At 41.1% G+C, this 14,949-nt stretch overlaps 1 protein-coding gene across 7 annotated transcripts in view; it reads left to right on the top strand.

Moving 5' to 3' along the window:
• Positions 1–14,949, top strand: part of FYN (FYN proto-oncogene, Src family tyrosine kinase) — a 180,587-nt gene that overhangs the window by 80,623 nt on the left and 85,015 nt on the right. For 4 of the 7 annotated variants that reach the window (XM_077812962.1, XM_077812952.1, XM_077812954.1 and 1 more), the window contains exon 2: positions 5,430–5,490. The exons of 2 other annotated variants lie outside the window; for them this stretch is intronic. The gene's annotated coding sequence lies outside the window, so the exon portion shown is untranslated. Of the gene's footprint in view, positions 1–5,429; positions 5,491–7,787; positions 7,805–14,949 lie in introns of those variants that run through there. One more of the 7 variants, XM_077812960.1, reaches the window with a different exon arrangement.

The following is a 14,949-nucleotide window of genomic DNA, read 5'->3' as shown; positions in this document are numbered from 1 at the left end:
AGATGGGGAGTTGATGCACAGATAGATTAAGCGACTTCCCACATGAACCTTGTCCCAGAACCAAGACCTTGGAGGCCCAGTCCAGTGGTTGGTAATATAAATGATGTCTAAAAGCTATATCAGATGCCGTTGCTAAATAAATTGTTATTGTGTATGTAACTTTCATTACATTTATATTTTATACTTCCATGTTCTTATATTAGCATCCAGCTTTTGCTATTTTACTTTAATGATGGAAAAGGTATGGGACACTTAAAGGCAAAAAATAAATAAAAATAGATGGAATAAACAAAATGTGGTGGTGTGGATTGCACTAATGTTTTTTATTGCTGCTTTTTTGAGGAGACTGACATGGGTCAGGAATAGTTCCTATTAAAATATTATATAAAAAGGTTGTTTTAGTGCACTGTAACATATACATTTTTAGATACATTAAAAAACAAAATGAGTGAATTAGAGAGGTTCTCTACCTTTTAAATAGTGTGTTGTCATTCACAGTGCCCTACCTCCTCCTTATTCTTTTCTCCAAAGTGACAAAGGGAATGGAACTAAAGGTTTCTTGGGTTCCCCATATTACATACCTACAATAGCGATAGTACCTCTTTGGACATTATGCTTTTCTTGTGTATGCACTGACCCTTGCTAGCCTTCTTGTGGCTAGAGCTGATCAAAAGTTGTCATTTTAAACTTTTTTCAAACAAAAAAACCCTTTATTTTTCTCACACAATAAGATACGTCCAAGGAAAATGTCCACTATTTTCTCTATTTTTTTTTTTTCAGTTTTCACTGAAAATCACAACTGAAATTTCAGTGTCAGGGGGAGGGAAGAAGCTGATTTTTTTTTTCAACAAACCCAAAAACTTCTGAAGAAAAATTAATGAAAACAATTTTTTTTAAACTTGTAATGGGACCACAAACAACATTTCCTGACCAGCTCTACTTATAGCACTGTTCGGGGAAGGAGACCAAAATATTTATGGCTTAGACCTTGTATTCAATGTATTGCGTTTTTCTGTCCCTGCCTCTCACAATGTCTGTTTAGTTCCTCTCAAAGGTGCCTGTCAGTGATTGGAGACTATTAACAATATCAGAATCCTGTGACATTGCACTCTATATGATTTTATGAAAATATGCTAATGAGTGTGACTATAATGTAACTGAAATATGCTTCATGCAGAAGGTCTTTTGTAAGGTATCATTACAAAGCTTATAATCTACTGAGTGTGGTCATCCCATTTGTATAAATGTATCACTCTTGTATCTGAAACTAGAAATATGAAATATAACTCTGAGGACCTATTTTAATTATGCAAAGTGTGGGCCATTAATGGTGGTTTGGAATCTTGATGGCTCCCATCAACCAGAACAATTGACTGTGGATGGCTCTGTTTGCAGGCAGGCCTTCCTGTGAGTTAGGCTGGGAGGAATGAAGGCTTGGAGTCTCACAGTAAATGTGACCATGTCACCTGGTACTGAAATCCATCTTAAACCTGGTGCTTTTCCATTTAGATGGGGGGGAGGACCCAGAGAGACAAAGGTTCCCACCTCGTGCCAAATCCATATAGGGGGGTGGAACAGAACAAAGAGGGCAGCCATCATGAGGAATCCGCTAGCTATCACCTGAGCTGGAACAAGGGCTGTACCAGGGGTAAGGATTGTGCCCAGACTAGGAAGGTGTCCAGTCTGTGAAAGAAACTTATTGAAACATCTCTAAGGGTGAGATTTTATCTGTATTCCGTTTGATTAGACATAGACTTGTGTGTTTTATTTTATTTTGCTTGGCTTTTCACTTTGTTCTGTCTGTTACTACTTGGAAACACTTAAATTCTACTTTCTGTATTTAATAAAATCACTTTTTACTTATTAATTAACCCAGAGTATGTATTAATACTTGGGGGGGGGAGAGAACAGCTGTGCATATCTCTCTATCAGTGTTATAGAGGGCGGACAATTTATGAGTTTACCCTGTAAAACTTTATACAGGGTAAAACGGATTTATTCAGGGTTTGGGCCCCATTGGGAGTTGGGCATCTGAGTGTCAAGGACAGGAACACTTATGTAAGCTGCTTTCAGTTAAGCCTACAGCTGTTAGGGTATGTGGTTCAGACCTGGGTCTGGGTTTGCAGCAGGCTAGCGGGTCTGGCTTAAACCAGGCAGGGCACTGAAGTCCTAAACTGACAAGGCAGGAAAGCAGAAGCAGAAGTAATCTTGGCACATCAGGTGGCAGCTTCCAGGGGGTTTCTGTGATCCAACCCATCACAAACCCTATTTCAGATTGTCTTCAATTAAAGGGATTGTTATTTGGGAATTATTGAAGTAGAATAAAGAATTATGAACTCTGCATGCCTGCCTGTACAGGCACTACAAACAGATCCTCTACGTAGGCTCTAACCTTAAATGACAGAAAGTTGAAATTTTACTTATATCATTGGAGAAGTCTTTTGTGCTCTCAGCCTGCCACTGTTCAACCACCTTTACAGCACCGTCATTTGGTTCCAAAGTCCATGTAACCAGAATTGTTGCTTCCCTTTATAGGGAACATATCTCTTTTGTTTCTTCTCCCCAAGCACCAGGTTTCCTCTGTAAATAAAGAGATAGGCCACATATTACATTACTTTCCAAAATGAGGCTAATCTAACAAAACTTGACAAAATCCCTGAACTTTCTTTCAGTTTTTAGAATGGTAGGCTAGAGGCATGCTAAAATGTCATTTTCTGAACCTTTAACAAGATACTCTGCCCAAATGGTCCTTAAATAGGATTCACTACCTGTGGTCAAACAAAAATACCTATCAAGCCTGTGTCTCAAATGTTTTCCCATCCTACTGTCCAGTTCCACTGAGGGAGGGAGGTCTTAGTGTATCGAGTTCCTGCAGTGTGCAAGATGCCCAGTGTATCCAAGGCTATAGTGAGAACTCTGTAGTATTCACGTTATAACAAACCATAGGAGGTAATATTTTAGTTTCCTTTACTGTTTGACTGTTAGCAAATAAGGGGAATCCTGCACTTCTGTTTCTGGCCCCTGTTGGTTCACTGGATTGGTATGAGAAATGTCCTGGGTTTTGGCCGTCTCTTCTCCATCTCTCTTTAGGACAAGAAGGCCAGTTCTTGAAATACTTAGAAGCCCAAACTACTGCAGGGAGAAGTTCATGGTTTTGATCGTAAGGTCCCAATTTCTGCCTTCTGAGGTTTTAAAAATGTCTGATTGTTTTCAATACTAGCAGAACAAAGTATAAAATTGCTTCATTCAGACAAAATACAAGATAGATATAAAGAAATTCAAAAAACTTTGACCAGTAATTTTGAGGCAACAGTGTAAAGTCAGCAAGGAACTGAAATAACCATCTTGTTCTCTCATGTGGCTTTAAAGATAACTATACCATACATCCCAATTTGGGACAGTTGCTATTCAAGAACATCCAAAAGCCTTTCTCCTCTTAAAACTTTAACTGACTAGGTACCTATGTTACCCAAATTGTTTTGCGATAGAAGTAGACTTTTTAATTGCTTTTTTTTTTTCGCCAACCCAAATGCCTAGCCGCTAAGAAGGAAATGGACTGTACTGGAATTATAAGTGTCTTAACCAAGTCTCAGAAAATTATTTCAATGCAGTCTTTTCTAGTGTCTTCAGGAATTCCACCCAGCTTTAAACTTGGTGATCATTTTACTCTCAACCACCAAACAAAGATCCGTAACAAGTGTTTCTGCCCCAAATACTTTGGAGGAAATATTTTCCACTTTTATTTTCAGTTTTCCTGCTAGAGTCCTTTATGCCAAATCTTTATGTACAACATCAAACTCTGAGCAGTTAGACTTAAGGCATTGTAAACCTGCTTCCCAGTCTGGGTCCAGAGCATTGTATGTCCAACCCCTGTGATTTAGAGAGAGAGTTTTAGATGTGGAGGCTCTTTTTTTTTTTTTTAAATCAGGATTTTCCCATACTATAGATTCCTTCAGCTACTTCTGTGTAAAAATAATCATCTAATCTGATCTGAAAAAGGTAATCCAACCCAGGAAATCCTCTCTGCTTCCCTTCCTACACATGTGCATGCCATGATTTTGGGAAGGTTACTGGTGTAATCATCTGCCAACACTGTAGCCTCTGCAATGCTGTTGCATCAATAATTCAGGCCTTTAAATCTTTTGTGCAAAATTATAAGATTACTCCGTCAGCTTTAACTCCGTAGCCGCCTCTACCCCGTCCTCTCTATTTCTTAGAAGATTCTCTATTAGGGCTGCCAACTCAGCATATTTTCCCCCTTCTCTTTTGGGTCCTTATGAAACGTTTTTCCATATGTTTTGGGTATTTAGTCAAATTCTTCTAACAAAGCAGTTTTTTATCAGAATGCATGCATGTGGAGTCGGTGCTTGCACTTCTGAATCCTTTCTGCTTAATGATGGATCTAGAAAACTCGCTCTTTTCTATATTTAGCCCCAATCTTAATACAAAGACATTGAAAAGTTAATTTTAAAAACTGCTTTATATTATTACTGTGTTGATGTAGGGGAAAAACCTGAAACTGACTTTTGACATGTAGTTACATACATGTCTATTTCCACTTACTAAGCCATAAGGTACTGTTGGCAGAGTCCTTTCCCTCCCCTCAATTTTGAGTCCATGCTTTTGCTCTCTCCCCCAAATTTGTATACTAACAAAAATGCAGCTTCTTTCTCTCCTTCAGCAATTTTTTTTCTCCAAAAAAATTGTTTTGACATTTCTGCTAGTGTACACTCAGTCATTCTGTCTAATGATTTAGCCGGAGGAAAAAATAACTGTCATCTGAAATTTACTCAGTCTTGGTAAAATAGTGGCGCTTGTCAGTGTTACTCACGATGCTTCTCAAACTGTTCCTGAAGTCTGTCTTGATACATGTCCGTCTAGTCTTTTTTACCTTTTGCTAATTGCACTACATTGTACATACAAACAAAATCTAAAGATTGATTTTCTAGACATATATTTCTTTTCTTACATGTAGATTTCAAATCTACTAAAAGCTTAGGGCAGACTGCAGTATTATAAAACCAATGTGTCAATTCCTTTGCTTTACCAAAGAGCGATCATCAGGTTAACCAATGTATTGGGGTTGTGATTAAAATAATTGGCAAATTTTCATTGCTGCTGCTACCTATTGCATATTATTGACCTTACATCGCTGAAACCTGAATAACCAGTAGTCAGTAACAGTGATCTGTCTGAGCAGGTCTGAAGGGATTCTGTAATCATTTTAATGTTTTGTGTGATGAACTGATGGATTTCAGAAATGAGTTGTGAAAGATCAAATCCAATTATCTCTTGCCTAAAAATGGAGGGGGGAAGGTGCAAGTGGAAAAAGTGCTGTAATATAATTCACGTTGTTTTAGTTGTGAAAATGAGTCAGTCACTAAGCAATCTCTCTATCGCGCTCTCTCTCTCTCTCTCTCTCTTTGCAGGACCTGTTTTAGAAGAAATGTGGTGAATATCAACTTACTTTAATTGGGGGGGGACATTCTGGTAAGTGGTGCTGCCTTTATTGCTTTTGTTTTACAGTGATGATTGTGGAGGGAAACTGTTTGAACCTTTTTCATTTCCAGTTTGAAACCTGTCTTGCTTGTGGAAAATCTAACTTTACAAAGGCACAGGCATTAATGCTGATTATATTTTTTCAATTTTTTTTTTATTTTTTATTTTTTGGTATGGAGACTTTCAGGGGATAATGAGATATGTTTTTTTTAAAAAATAAATAAATTAAAAAACCCCATGTTGGGCCTTAAGGCAAGGAATGCACTTGACAGTTTAATTGCTGAATGGGTTCTGCTTAGTGCTGCAGCTGTTATAGAGTACTTAAAAGCCTCTAAGCTAAAACCTAAAGCAGGGGAATCATAAAGACCTAATTTAAAAAAAAAAAAAAGTGTATGATAACAGTCACAGTTTCAGGATAGCACCTGTATCACACACCTCTGTGGTCCACTCCCAGAGTGCCCAGTCAGGTCTCCAGCCACCCCTGTTTCTGAACAGGGAACCCTTGTCCAACTGCCTTTCGATTGGGGGCGTGGAAGGGGGGGCGGTAAGCCTGCATACACCCCTGCCTGACCCTGTGATATCGCCAGCCAGCCTGGCTGCCAGTGCCTGCACTTTGTTCATAGCTGTTGGAGAAAAAGCAGTGTATTGCTTCGCAGTTGCGTGTTACCACACAGCTCTTTCTAAGCTAGCACATTTATTCTCAAGGTAAAAACATTGCAGAGAAAACATAATAAAAACAAAGATTTAAAAACATGTTAGTGATACCGGGAATCAGTCTTATGGATACCTAGTAGGACAAAGTCTTTCCAACCTTTCTGCAATATTTGGGGGCCCTCCTTGGACAAAAGGTCCTGTCCATTTTTGCTGGTTCAGAAAAAAGGCCCTGAGTCCATTTAAACCTAGCCTTTTTATGTCTTTGCTAGTCTCTGGAAACCCCAGTTTAAACCAGTATATATAAGCCTCCCCAGGGGTTGGTACCTCTCTGATGGTATTTACAACCTAAGTGATTTACCTTAATCACCCCCCACTCTTTTTGGTAACCTTCCTCCCTGGAGTTGCATATGATGTCTGGCCCACAATGATACATAAGCCATTCAGTAACTTAATACAGTATGGTCCCCAAAGATATTGCATGAGGTTGCAATATCCGTCACAGTAATAGTGTAAAAAACTAAAGTTATAGCTCAGATAGAGATGGCACATTTCTTTGCAACAGTGTTTTCAGTCACAGAGAACTCTTTGGGCTGAAATCTCTCAGTCACTCCTGGGAGTTAACTGTTGGAACAGTTGCTCCCCGCCCAGGAAAAGGAGACAAAGCTATTGCATTTCTTTGAGTTCAGGTCCTAGGTTCAGTTGTCAGTCACAGGTGACCCAGCCAGGTGACTGTCAGCTCCTATATCTCATTTGTTTGTCTCCCAGCAGGTAGAGCATCAGTATGCTGGCTGGCTAGACTAAACAAAAAAGAGAGATGGGAGTAGGCAGCTAGAGTGATCATGTGCTGTTTTGGGTGGAGGAAGGGTATTCTGCTTCAATTGGGTTTACCAAAACCAGGGTTTTTCCTGTTTTTTTGCATCAGCTGCATGTGACCTGTGAGCACCTTAAGTGGTACTGCTGACTTTAGGCCATAGGTGGCACTGCCTAACAATAAAAGAAAAGGAGTACTTGTGGCACCTTAGAGACTAACCAATTCATTTGAGCATAAGCTTTTGTAAGCTACAGCTCACTTCATCGGATGCATACTGTGGAAAGTATAGAAGATCTTTTTATACACACAAAGCATGAAAAAATGGGTGTTTACCACTACAAAAGGTTTTCTCTCCCCCCACAAACCCACTCTCCTGCTAGTAATAGCTTATCTAAAGTGATCACTCTCCTTACAATATGTATGATAATCAAGGTGGGCCATTTCCAGCACAAATCCAAGGTTTAACAAGAATGTCGGGGGCTGGGGGGTAGGAAAAAACAAGGGGAAATAGGTTACCTTGCATAATGACTTAGCCACTCCCAGTCTCTATTCAAGCCTAAGTTAATTGTATCCAATTTGCAAATGAATTCCAATTCAACAGTCTCTCGCTGGAGTCTGGTTTTGAAGTTTTTTTGTTGTAATATCGCAACTTTCATGTCTGTAATTGCGTGACCAGAGAGATTGACGTGTTCTCTGACTGGTTTATGAATGTTATAATTCTTGACATCTGATTTGTGTCCATTTATTCTTTTACGTAGAGACTGTCCAGTTTGACCAATGTACATGGCAGAGGGGCATTGCTGGCACATGATGGCATATATCACATTGGTGGATGTGCAGGTGAACGAGCCTCTGATAGTGTGGTTGATGTGATTAGGCCCTGTGATGGTGTCCCCTGAATAGATATGGGGGCACAGTTGGCAACGGACTTTGTTGCAAGGATAGGTTCCTGGGTTAGTGGTTCTGTTGTGTGGTATGTGGTTGCTGGTGAGTATTTGCTTCAGGTTGCGGGGCTGTCTGTAGGCAAGGACTGGCCTGTCTCCCAAGATTTGTGAGAGTGTTGGGTCATCCTTCAGGATAGGTTGTAGATCCTTAATAATGCATTGGAGGGGTTTTAGTTGGGGGCTGAAGGTGACGGCTAGTGGCGTTCTGTTATTTTCTTTGTTAGGCCTGTCCTGTAGTAGGTGATTTCTGGGAGCTCTGTAGACCATTGTCTACAGCCAAGCTCTGCGATACAACTGCATTTGCTCCAACCCCTCAGACAGAGACAAACACCTACAAGATCTCTATCAAGCATTCTTACAACTACAATACCCACCTGCGGAAGTGAAGAAACAGATTGATAGAGCCAGAAGAGTTCCCACAACTCAGCCCCCAACTAAAACCCCTCCAACGCATTATTAAGGATCTACAACCTATCCTGAAGGATGACCCAACACTCTCACAAATTGAGGAGATCAAGGCAGAGGTAAAAAGGATGTTGGAGCTGGGAGTCATCAAAGAGTCCCACAGTCAGTGGTCAAGCCTGATTGTGTTGGTGCCCAAACCCAATGGCACCACTAGGTTTTGTAATGACTTTCGCCAGCTGAATGAGATATCCAAATTCAATGCATACCCCATACCCTGTATCGATGAGTTAGTTGACCACTTGGGCAGTGCCCAATTTTTGACTACCCTTGATTTAACAAAGCTATACTGGCAGATTCCCCTTGCCAAAGATGCGAAAGAAAAGACGGCATTCTGTACCACAGAGGGTCTGTTTCAATATACTGTTCTTCCTTTTGGACTGCATGGGGCACCTGCCACCTTCTAGCGTCTTATGGACAAGCTCCTATGGCCCCATACCAGTTATGCTGCAGCATACCTGGATGATGTGATTATTCACACCCCCGACTGGAAAACCCACTTAGAAAAGGTGGAAGTGGTTCTGGACACGCTAAGATGGGCTGGCCTCACAGCCAACCCAGCCAAGTGTGCTATAGGGCTAGCCGAGGCTGAATACCTTGGCTACGTTGTAGGAAGGGGCATGGTCAAGCCCCAACTAAAAAAACTAGAGGCAATCCAAAATTGGCCCCAGCCGAATTGGAAAAAGCAAGTCCAGGCATTCCTGGGTGTGGTGGGGTACTACCGACGATTTATTCCCCATTTTGCTACCAGAGCGATTCCCCTGATAGACCTGATAAAAGCTCGGGGTCCAGACATGGTGAAGTGGACAGATGCCGCAGAGAAAGCATTCATGGATCTACGGTCAGCCCTCTGCAGTAATCCAGTGCTTATAGCTCCAGACTTCAACAAAGAATTCATTTTACAAACAGATGCATCTGAAGTAGGATTGGGAGCTGTCCTATCGCAGATGTCGGAGATGAAGAACACCCAATCCTCTACCTCAGCAGGAAACTCCTCCCGAGAGAGCAGAAGTATGCCGTGGTTGAAAGAGAGTGCCTCGCTGTGAAATGGGCCATGGAAACACTACGTTACTATCTTCTGGGACAACGGTTTACCCTTGTGACTGACCATGCACCCCTCCAGAGGATGCAGCGAAATAAAGAGAAGAACGCAAGGGTGACCAGATGGTTCCTCTCCCTACAATCTTTCCAATTCACCATACAACACTGGGCTGGAAGCCACCATGGCAATGCAGATGGCTTGTCACAAGTACACTGCCTGACATCCCAAGTTGACCAACCCTGTAGTTTTGAGGGGGGGCGAGGAATATGTGACAGGGTCAGGTCAGATGGTTACAGGAAAGTAATAGAAAGCAGATATATTAGCCCCAGGTTAAGTAGGTCCCTTTTCCCTGGGTAAGGTAACAGGGAAGATTCCAGAACAATCAGGAACCTTCTGGAGAAATTAAGACAGACAGGCTGATTAGAACACCTGCAGCCAATCAAGAAGCTGCTAGAATCAATTAAGGCAGGCTAATCAGGGCACCTGAGTTTAAAAAGGAGCTCATTTCAGTTTGTGGTGCGTGTGTGAGGAGCTAGGAGCAAGAGGCACTAGGAGCTGAGAGTGAGAAGGCGTACTGTTGGAGTACTGAGGAGTACAAGCATTATCAGAGACCAGGAGGAAGGTCCTATGGTGAGGATAAAGAAGGTGTTGGGAGGAGGTCATGGGGAAGTAGCCCAGGGAGTTGTAGCTGTCACGCAGCTGTTCCAGGAGGCATTCTAGACAGCTGCATTCCACAGGGCCCTGGGCTGGAACCCGGAGTAGAGAGCAGGCCCAAATTCTCCCAAACCTCCCAACTCCTAGTCAGACACAGGAGAAGTTGACCTGGACTGTGAGTTCACGGAAACGGCCAAACTGAGGGCTGCCGTGAATCTCTGAGACGAGCAAATCTGCCACTAAACGCAAGACCCACCAAGGTCTTTTCAACTCAAGGTAGAGGAGGAACTTTGTCACAGAGGCCATATATGATATTTTCCTCCAAGATAAGTTTGTCTGCAGGGCTCTGCCTGAATTCAGACCAAGAACAGTTTCTACATTTTGTTTGAACAAAGAAATAACCTTGCCCACTCCTACACTCTAATTCACTGAATTACAAGAAGTGTAGGCTACATTGCTGGCCATCAAGAGAGCTCTCTGAATTTATCTTGACATAGCAGCTGAGCTAAGAGGCTCAGAGGTTAGTCAGCTTGCATCAAGGTCCTAGAAAAGGTCATCTGTCTCCAAATCAAAAATTTCATAATGCATTAAGGAGTTGATTAGAGAAGTGTACTTTAATGCTGGGAGGGGTGTCTCAGATGAATTTAAAACCCACTCAACCAGATTGATGGTATCTTTTTGGGCAGGGTGAATAGTGGCCTCTTTTGATAAGAATTCTGTAAAGCTCCTTCCTGGATGTTAGTGCAGGTATCTGCCAGGTATTTACAGGTTTGACCTGTGCAGCCTTCAGCAGAAAAGTGCTACAGACTGTCATCAGATGCTTGTCCCTCCCAAATAGATTTACTACTATGGGAAGGTCCAACTATCTGGACATTAAAACAGTGATACGAAGTTGGGGGGTGAGAGATTTCTACAAAGCTGATGGTTTACTTGGTTTTTTTGCCAAGACCCGAAAGCGCTCATTCTGAAGTTGAAAGTTTCTTGATCAAACACAAGAAAGAACAAGAAATCAAAACCGGTTTATACTGAAACTGAAATTGAATGATTATGCAAAACAAATTTAATCACAACCCTTTAAAGTTTCCCATCTTTTGGAGGAAAAAAATCAATCTCTTATCATCATTTTGATGAAAACGAAAGGGTTAATTTTACTCAGCCACAATGTGTGAAGGGTATTCACTTTTCCTATTTTTAGCAGATAGAGACACACAAGGTATAGGAGAGAGACTATAGAAAGGATAGGGGACATAGCTTTCATTGAGGGGTTTTGGAACACAAACTGCTGGTCAGTTACGAATGGATGCGTTGCCTGGCAAGCCTAGCAGGACTCCTGTTGCTTGGACCCTGCTTCACATTCCAGTCAGGGACATAATTTGACTGCGTCTTTTCTGCTTAGACAGGGCAAGACTGTGGCCATCTCCTCTCACTGTGCTGATACAATGCAGTTGATTGCAGGATTCAACAAAAAGTTGAGACAGTGAGGGTGAGGGAAGAGGAAAGAATAGGGCAGAAAGTAATACAAAAGGGAACGGATCTTATGCGTCTCTGTGTTGCTGGCAATCAGGAATCGCCGCTGAGGATGGGATGTCATGATGATATGATGACTTTCAGGACTTCCAGGTAAAAAACAAAATTCTTAAATAGGAGCAAGGCCATCAGGCTTTGCTCTCAAGAAGAAAATCCTTCAGTCTGCTCTGCTCCCTCAGTCTTGGGGTCAGGGAAAGTGAGATGCATGGTTGGCGCGTCCACCCCACATTCAGGGAGGCTAGCCCTGCCCCTTCCCCCGAGGTCGAGATGAGTTTGGATGAGACGAGCGCTGCTGAGTTGTTGTTTTTTTTCCAGAGTCTCTCTAAGAACCCAAAAGGGGGGTGGAAATGATTGGCATAGGTCATCCCCCTCATTATTCTGTCCACCAATTAGGCCTAATATCCAACACACTAATTCTGGTTCATTAATTTCCAGTTCAACATCATCTGTTTTTTAGCAAGAATGTTTTAACGTAGTCCTTAAACCATATCAGTAGGCCCTTTCTGTTTTACTAATTTAGTCTTTCTATCTTCCTTTCATACCTTCTCCCATCAACATTTATTATTATTGGTTATTGTGACACTTTATGACCTTTCACATACTTTTTACAGTTGAGCTCACAATTAGGGTAAAAGTTTAAGTCTAATTATTACAACAGACCTGCAGGTATGTCTGCACTTTGCACTGAAGGTGTAATTTCTGATTTGATCAGAGCTAGTGCCCTAAAAATAGAAGTGTAACTGTGGTGGCACAAGCAGCTAGCTGCCCCAAGTACATACCTAGTGTCTTGGACAGGTGCGCAATCAGGGTAGCTAGCCCCTTCTGCAACTTGCACAGCCACAGCTACAATATATTTTTATCATGTTAGCTCAATCAGAGCTACCGTGGGTATGTCTTCTTGAGCTGGAAATATGCTTTCCAGGTCCAAGTATAGAGTTGCCCTGTGGGACAACAAGCCTCGTTTGTGAAGGGAAGGTGAGAGGAGGGTGGACCGAATGTTGGTTGGAAGGAACTGTAAGCACACACCTGGATTGGTACAGAAGCTCTCACAGCACGAAAGAAAATTGAGCAATAAGAAAAAATGCACTTTCTTGGTCTTGCCCGAGAAACAAACATTTCCTGAATGTTTCATGCTATATTCTGCTGTTTAAGGTTCTATAGCTAGAAACAGATTTATTGAAAATGTGTGTCTTCACCTACTTCACACTCTTCAGATGTGTTTTCCATATAGGAAGCTCAAATTCCTTTGCTCTAATATTAAAAAAAAGTCTAGTGTAGTGTATGTGTAGTGCCTGATTGGCTTTAGAAATAACAAGGTATTGAAAAAGACACTGAACATATAGTAAAAAGAAAAGGAGTACTAGTGGCACCTTAGAGACTAACCAATTTATTTGCGCATAAGCTTTCGTGAGCTACAGCTCACTTCAGTGGATGCATGTAGCTAACAAAAGCTTATGCTCAAATAAATTGGTTAGTCTCTAAGGTGCCACTAGTACTCCTTTTCTTTTTGCGAATACAGACTAACACGGCTGCTACTCTGAAACCTGAACATATAGTGTATATTTGTTGTCTTTTTACCTTCTGAAAAGCTGCGATGCTCTGGATGTTCACAGGTAGAGATACTTGTTTTATAGGATAGCTTTCATAGCTGCAAATAGTTGTACTGAATGTACCAAGAGCCGTGACATAGTTCTGACAGTACTTTAGATATGAAGATCTTGCACAGTAGTGGAGAGCAAGTTTATATCCTATATAAAGAACTGGGAATGGATGCTGTTTCAATGCTTTTCCTGTAAAAATAACCCTCTAACTTTTGACTTGGCATCTGTATTTTGCAGTTTTCACAAGCTTTGTAATAAGTTATTCTTGCCAGAATACACTAATCATTAGCTGTTTTTATAATTATGGCTGGCCTGGTACTTTCCAACCCTATTTTTACTGGCTTTTAACTTTCTAAAGCAGGGGCGGGCAAACTTTTTGGCCTGAGGACCACATCGGGATTCAGAAATTGTATGGAGGGCCGGTTAGGGGAGGCTGTGCATATTTTCACAGACACAGCAAAAGGCCCTTCCCTGACACAAAGGTGACCCGTCTGCCAAATTTTTAGTCCCTGCTCCAAAGCATGGAGGTGCTAAGGCTTCTCAAAGAAAAGATGGCCAGAATTCTTTAACATGTGCGAAACTTACTTTCCCTACCATCACTCGCAGAAACAGCTTAACTATTTTGACTGAAAATTTTTAAAACAAAATTCAGCCTGAGGCAGAGACCCAGCACAGGAAATATCAGCCCAAGTGGCTAAAGTTTGTCACAATTATAAGCAAGTGAAAACTGGATCTTATAATGGGAAATATCACACAACCTTAGTAGGCAGTGCTACCAGCCCTGCCTATAGAAAGGTGTTTACATGCTATGATGAAGAATGCTATAGAACAGCCTGTTATAAAAGGGGACAGAGACAGAAGTCTTTATTCGTGAGAGGTTTGGTGGTGTGCTATAAATGAGGTATAGGCTATACACTGAGCTTAAAAAGAAATGTTAAACAGCTTCCCGTTCACTGACCATCATTCCTCTAATGTACTGAATCAGGCATACTTCTGCAGAAAAGAGATATGATCATATAATGAGACTGTATTAATACATACACATCAGGTTAGTGTTAATGGTGTACAGGAAACCAAAAATTGGTCACTTTCTGACAGCTGAGCATTACACTTCATAGTATTGCAGCAATGCATCTGTTTAATTTAGGTGTTTGTTTTTTGTCTGAAATACTCTAATTTATGTCAGTATTAATTCCACTCAATACAGCATATGAATTCTTGAGCAATTAAAGACAATCAGCCTCAGCATCTTTTAGTGGGTTTTTTTTCTGTCCAGCATAGTTGAAGTCCATGAAACCAGATGAAAGACAGAAGTTTGTGATGTAAGATTTCCAAAAAAAGTTTACTTAATTATGGGATTTATTTTAAGAGATTAGTAGTGCCTTTTGTGAAATGTATTTTGGGATTCCCAAACCTTGCGTTTGGTCCCATAATATCTCTGCAGGAAGGGTGTGGTAATATTTGTGGGCACAAATATCTTTCACCATACTGCATTTTAAACACATCGCTATTATACTACTTCAACTTTCTTACTATCCTTCCTTTTTTCTCTTCTTTTTTTTTTTTTTCTGTTTGTTTGTAATCTCTTCTTTGGCATGAGAAATGAGAATTGTGAAAATTTATTCAGGAGAAGATGATGAGAAGCAGGAAAGAGATTCCATTACAGATGACCAAGACTGAGTATTTTTGGACATGAAGTTTATATTAATCAGTTTGCTGAGCTCAAAGATAAATGAAAACCTGGGAAGGCATCCA

Source organism: Eretmochelys imbricata, chromosome 3 (genome assembly GCF_965152235.1).
Source record: "Eretmochelys imbricata isolate rEreImb1 chromosome 3, rEreImb1.hap1, whole genome shotgun sequence".
NCBI lineage: Eukaryota > Metazoa > Chordata > Testudines > Cheloniidae > Eretmochelys > Eretmochelys imbricata.
This window is presented reverse-complemented; position numbering and strand designations above follow the sequence as displayed.